The sequence below is a fragment of the Myotis brandtii genome, unplaced genomic scaffold (assembly GCF_000412655.1).
Source record: "Myotis brandtii unplaced genomic scaffold, ASM41265v1 scaffold573, whole genome shotgun sequence".
Lineage (NCBI taxonomy): Eukaryota > Metazoa > Chordata > Mammalia > Chiroptera > Vespertilionidae > Myotis > Myotis brandtii.
In genome coordinates, this window is record NW_005370145.1 from 2003867 (window position 1) to 2009820 (window position 5954).

Sequence of the window (5954 nt, forward strand, 5' to 3'; positions counted from 1 at the left end):
GGGCCGGGGGGGGGGGGAGAGTTTTGAGGAAAGCAGAGCTCACGAGTGATGCGTCAGGGAGAAGGGCTGTCACGTGCTCAGGTGGGTCAGAGCTGGAGCACACGAGGCTGAGGGGCGCCTTGGGCAGCAAGGGTCCTGGACTGAGGCTGCGATGGCCCAAAGGAGAGGCCGACGCAGCAGAACAAGTGATGAGAACAAAGAACTCGAGAACAGTGACTGGTTGGGAAACAGAATCCTCACATCCGGTTTCAGTTTAAACACATGGAACGGTCAGTCCCAGGGAAGAGCCTGCACTGTCTCCCGCTTGGGCCACTGCAGGGACTGACCTGCCGCTCCTGTCACCCAGTCCAGCCTCCACAATTCAGCTGGAACAGGAATCAGATCCGGCGACTTCCTGGCTTGAAGCTCTCTGATGGCGCCCTAGCCAGTTTGACTCAGAGGACAGAGCAATGGCCAGTGGACTGAAGGGTCCCAGGTTCGATTCCCGTCAAGGGCACGCACCTGGGTTGCAGGTTTGATCCCCAGCCCTGGTCAGGGCGTATGTGGGAGGCAACCAATCGATGTGTCTCGTTCACACTGATGTTTCACTCTGTCTCTTCCCCTCCCTTCCACTCTCTCTAAAAATCAATGGAAAAATACCCTCAGGTGAGGATCAACAACAACTAATTCTCTGACAGCTTCAGCTCAAGGCCAAACTCTTCCCAGTGGTTAGAAGGCCCTGTACAGCCCGGCCCTTGCCACCCCTGAGCCACACTACACCTGTGGTCTAGCCACCCCTGAGCCACACTACACCTGTGGTCTAGCCACCCTGGCTGTGGGTCCTCAGCGGGCCGAGCTCCTTCTCACCACCAGCCTGTTCTCTTGCCATTCTTTCCGCCCAGACAACGCTGCACACTCTTGGCCCAGTTAATCCCTCCTCATCCCCCAAATCTCACGAGTGTCACTCCCTCGAGGAGCTCCGTCCAGACCCCCAGTGGACCGTTGCCCCCCTTGCTGTCCCCCTCTCTCTCTGTCGTGGCCCTTCCTACATCCTAGCTTAGGTCCTCAGTGACTAGCTCCTCCGCTGGCCCATGAGCGTCCAGGCACCGTGCCTGTCTAGTCCACCACCCGACCCCAGTGCTGGGAACAGAGCCTGGCTCCCGAAAGGGGCCCGGCACATTCTTTTTTATGTAATAAATAACGTACTGAGTACCTGGGCGGCACAAGAGCCAATGAAAAGGACACAGAAGCAATGGTCGGGAGTGAGAGAGAAGCTGAGAAAGGTGTCAAGGAGGCCAAGAAAGGAGACAATTCAACAGGTCAGTGCTGGTCTCCAAACACTGGCACAGGGTTCGCAGAAGGGTGGGCGGGTCCGTTGGAACTATTGTTAATTCCGCATTTCTCTTTAAGCTGCTGATTGCTCTTTCACAGAAACTGTGAGCTATACAAATGGTGCCACAGTGAAGGTGTGACAGGGTACACAATACCTGTGAAAAATGGAACACACTTCAGCCATTGACACCAGAGATAGTGTCACTTGATAATATGTGATAAACTGGGCTCTTGTCCAGAGATGAAAAGGGAAACCACGAGAGCAATGCCCAGTAAGACTCTTACATTTCAAACCCTTTCAGAACAAACAGGGGCCTCTGGGGAGGAGGTTCTCAATAGATTTAAGCAAAGCGCTGTGCACAGAGGGCCAGCAGAGGAAGTCATTCTGAGATGGCAAGTGACAGTGATAAGCAAAAGCCAGTTGTGGCCTTTGGATTCTGTTGGACAAAGAGCAGGTGTTGACACACCTTATCGCCGCGGTCCTCTCTCTGTAAGGAGTGTGGCTTTCCTGGAATGTGACCACGGCTCTGGCACCTTTCCTGAATGGAGGCTCTCTCCTCTAAAGCATTTCACAGAGGAGCCCGGGCCTTCTGGAAGCCGGGAGAGCTCAGCCATGCTGTGGGGGGACATTCACATGCCAGTCTGCGCTGGCTGCCATGGGCGGAGGGGCGGGGGTGCAAGGGGGTCGCCTCACTGAGTTCTCAGCAGCAGAGGACTCTCATCTGTTCCAGGGGAGGAAGAGGGGGTTCTGGGAGGTGGCTCTCCTCCGAAAGGCCCTATAGCAGGGGTGGGGAACGTCCGGCCCCTGGGCCACGTAAGGTCGGTGAAATCATTTGGTCTGGCCCTGCCAAGGCATTAGGGGTGAGTTAAATGTTTGACCAAATCCAGCAGCTAATGTTTAAGTTGATAATGTTGTATGGCCCGAGAACGATGTGATAAATATCCACATGGCCCTGGGCAGAAGAAAGGCTCCCACCCTGCCCAACAGCAAGAGGAAGAGCTGGACTGAACCCGGTGGGACTGACCCTGGGCCACGCTCTCGCCCTTTCCCTGCATCGGGGGCCTGTGCGGGGGACCCTGTCTCCCACAGTGTGGGGTTGATCAGGGAGAGGCCCAGACTTCTTGGGGCTGCAAAACTGGTACAAAGAGGTTCTTCTTTCTTGCCTTCTTCTCTTTTCTTTCTCCTCCCTTCCTTCCTGTATCTTTCTATGGTGAAAAAATTTAAACAGATACAAAAGGAGACAGAGTATAATGAGCTGTGATGACCGCAGCGCTCAGCTTTAACAAAGACCCATTCACGGCCCGTCTGTGGACACCTCACCCGCTGCCTGCCCGTGCGTTCTTCTGCAGCACATCCCAGAGCCACTCCTGGTAAACACGTCAGTAAGTACCACTAAGAAGGCATCATGAAAAAGAAAACGCCGCCGCCACGCAGTGCGGGGCTCACAATTTCTTAGAGGCAGGAGGTGTCCAGTGGGAGGGCCAGAGCGCCCGCGGTGCCAGGAGAACCTGCTGGCATCCATCACCTGGGAGAGCGCACTTCCTTCTCCGGCCTCCGAGGAATGCTTCAACCTCGGGGGCTGGTCCTCCATCCCAGCCAAGGAAATGGCTGACATTTCAGGACGAGGAAAGACAGTCGAACATCTGGGAAGCTGCCAACTTCTCAGACAATGGACGCTCTCTGCCCCAGCCCCGCGCAGGAACACCTGGCGAGCTCCTGACAGCGGATCACTTCCTCCGCTTCACTCGGCCCCGCGGGCGGCACGGCGGCAGGCACCTGGCGCGGCAGGCTTTCCTTCCCAGCACCAGCGCCAGCGGATCACCTCCGCTTCACTCGGCCCCGCGGGCGGCACGGCGGCAGGCACCTGGCGCGGCAGGCTTTCCTTCCCAGCACCAGCGCCCCTCTCGGGCGGGCATGGGGAGCCGCTTACGGGGGCGGACAGAACTGTTTCCTTCGGTCAGTTTACCAGATGAGTATTACTCAACCACTTATAATATTTACAAGTCCAGCCCAGAGCAATTAAAGAAAGATGTAAGAAAATAAACTCCTTTCCAAACAGGGAAAGGACATGAAACACAGTCTCTCAGGAACAGGGTTGTGTTTTCTGAAGGTTGTTCCTCTGGATTAATGGTCCCTATTTCTTCCCAGGGAAACACTGGACCCTGAAAATTATGGAGGCTGTGCTGCCAACACCTCTGCCTCAGCTGAGCGTAGGTAACAGCTCCGCGCTCACTAACAAGGAAGAGAAGAGGGGAGGGGGGGGCGGGGGGGAAGGAGAGGGAGAGAGAGAGGGGTAGAGAGAGACACCTCCATACTGGACACTTCTCCCTTTAGCTGTAGGAAACGTGGGAGATAAGGATGGTGGGAGAGGAGGGGGCCGGAGGGGGAGGGGTGGCGGCAGGGGATATGGAGGGCAAGTTTATCTGGAAGTCTTTTTACCTGGTTTTGTTTATCACAAGGAAAGTCATGCTGGTCGCCTGCTGTTGGTTGTTTTGAACCAAAATACATACTCCCCTGCTGTCTGCTGGCTCTCCCCAGTGGAGCCGTCAGGGCCGACAGACGACTCTCACACACTGGTAACCCCCAGACCCACGGGGGGGGCATTGCTGCAAGGATCCTGCAGGTGTCTGCCCAGCTGTGCCCGCCGCTAGGTGACATTTGCTTAAGTATTAGCTGTCAGATGCTTGCAGCAGACTCCCGAGTTAAGGTGGGGAATACGCAGGAGAAGACAAAACTGGAATATTTGTTTTCAAAAGTTCATGTAAATGTTCCCTTTAATCCCATTACTGGGCAAATAAGCTAAGAGAAGAGCAGACGCCTGCAGAGGTGAACATATTGACATTCTGACTTTCAGTTGAATGCCTGGAGGCCTGTGGCCACCCTCGAGATCCCCCTTGGCCTAGGCTGCCCGCTCGGAGCTGTTTGCTTTGCCGGTTGCCGCCGGTGTGGGCACCTGCCACCTACCTCCAGCGCCTACAAGCTCAGCTGCGCTGGGAAACCGCCATGGGCCTTGGGTTTGCCCAGAATGGGTGGCGGGTGGCAGGCCCCGAGTTGTCCGTGGACTGTCACAACAGGTCCCACATGTTCATTTCCCACCATAGAGCTTCCAGGAGACACGGTGACCAGTCCTCCCTGACTTGCTGAGTCGGCTCTGTTCTTACCTGGCCCTCGCCCACCCCTGCAGGCTTGCCCTCTCTGTTGGTGGTAACCCTCCCTTGCACTCAGCTCAGAGGCGCCCATCTCCTCTGCTGACCTCACATCCTCTTTCCCCTCTGCTTCTCCTCATCACTCTCCCCCCCCCCCCCCCCCCCCCCCAGCCCCAGGGCCAAGGCACTGCACTCAGCTCAGCTCCCACTCCTCCGGGGAGACCCTGGGCCCGGCGGGCGTGGCCCCTGGAGTCAGGTAAGGGCAGCCAGGCTGTTGCCCTTCCCCGCCGCCCTCCATCTTTGCACTCAGATTATCGCTCAGGTCTCTTTCCTTAGGTCTCGAATCTCCAGGGACAGGTCATGTGGTAGAAGGGACACCGGTTTTAGGAGTCAGGGGACCTGGCTTCGGACCTGCCACTTTCTGGCTATAAGATGCTGGGGATGTTCCTTTACTCTGAGTTCCGGCATCTGGAAAACAGCCGAGAATGCTGCTTCCCTAGGTTGGTGTGAGGGTCAACAAGATGAAGCACGAAACTTCTAGACCCGAGTTGGCACGCCACCAACGGGAGCTCTGGTGACAACAATCATTGCTTGTATAACCCACTGCCCGAGAATGGCGCCTTGTGTACGGCAGAAGCTCCCTGAATGGCCTGGGAGAGCGCCGGCCTCTCGGTTTAACAACAGAAATAAAATGTCATTCATTCCAAAAGGAAGAGGAACGGAAGCAGAGGAGCACCTGGGTGGCACCTGGGTAGGAACAGAGTCCGATTCCAGCCGAGCCTGGCGGGGTGACGGCGTCCAGGAAAGGTAGGCAGTTCGGGTGGGATATCTGGCAGATCCGTGTCGGGCACTGGCCACGGGAAGGAGAGCTGTGCTGGCTGGGCCGCTGGCTGAAGTCAGGCACCGGAGCCCGGCCCAGTGGGCGCCAGATGCACAGGGCTGTGAAAACCGCCCCAGGAGGGCTGCTGGGAGGGGAGGGCAGGGCAGGGGCAGCGAGAAGAAGGTCAGAGCGAACCCAAGGGGTAGAAGATCGCAGGAAGCTCGAGGGAGGGCGGCAGTTATGCCCAGCACCACACCCTGCTGAGCTGCATGGAGAATGGACGGAGAGGGGCTCAGGGCCCGGGAGCCAGGCAGGTTAGCTATGATGGCACAAGTAATAATGACAATGACAACAAAAATAGTAACAGGAAGAAAAGAAGTGAAAAAAAATAGGAGCTACTGTTATGCCGTGAGGTGCGTGTGCACAGAGCCCTCCAGTGCTTAGATTCCTACTATTCTCACCGTACGGCAGCGGGGCTGCTAAACAAAGCTCCCCTCGACTTACAGGAGGAGACAGGCTCAGAGGCTGGTCACGCCACCTGCCCCGAGAGCCGCTGGAGCAGGGCCGACGGCAGGGCAGGACGGGCTTGGGCGCATGGCCAGTTCTCCGGGCAGAGTCAGGTGCAGCTGGAACCAGCCTGCAGCCAGGGCGCAGGGTGGGAGGGGACGAGGGAGGC

General features: G+C 57.0%; 1 long non-coding RNA gene across 1 annotated transcript in view; it reads right to left on the minus strand.

Annotated features, from left to right (window-relative positions):
• Positions 1 to 5631, minus strand: part of LOC106728243 — a 10599-nt gene extending 4968 nt beyond the window's left edge. Inside the window, exon 1 of the long non-coding RNA XR_001364523.1 lies at positions 5195 to 5631. This is a non-coding gene — a long non-coding RNA (uncharacterized LOC106728243). The remainder of the gene's footprint in view (positions 1 to 5194) is intronic.
• Between the last annotated feature and the right edge of the window lie 323 nt (positions 5632 to 5954).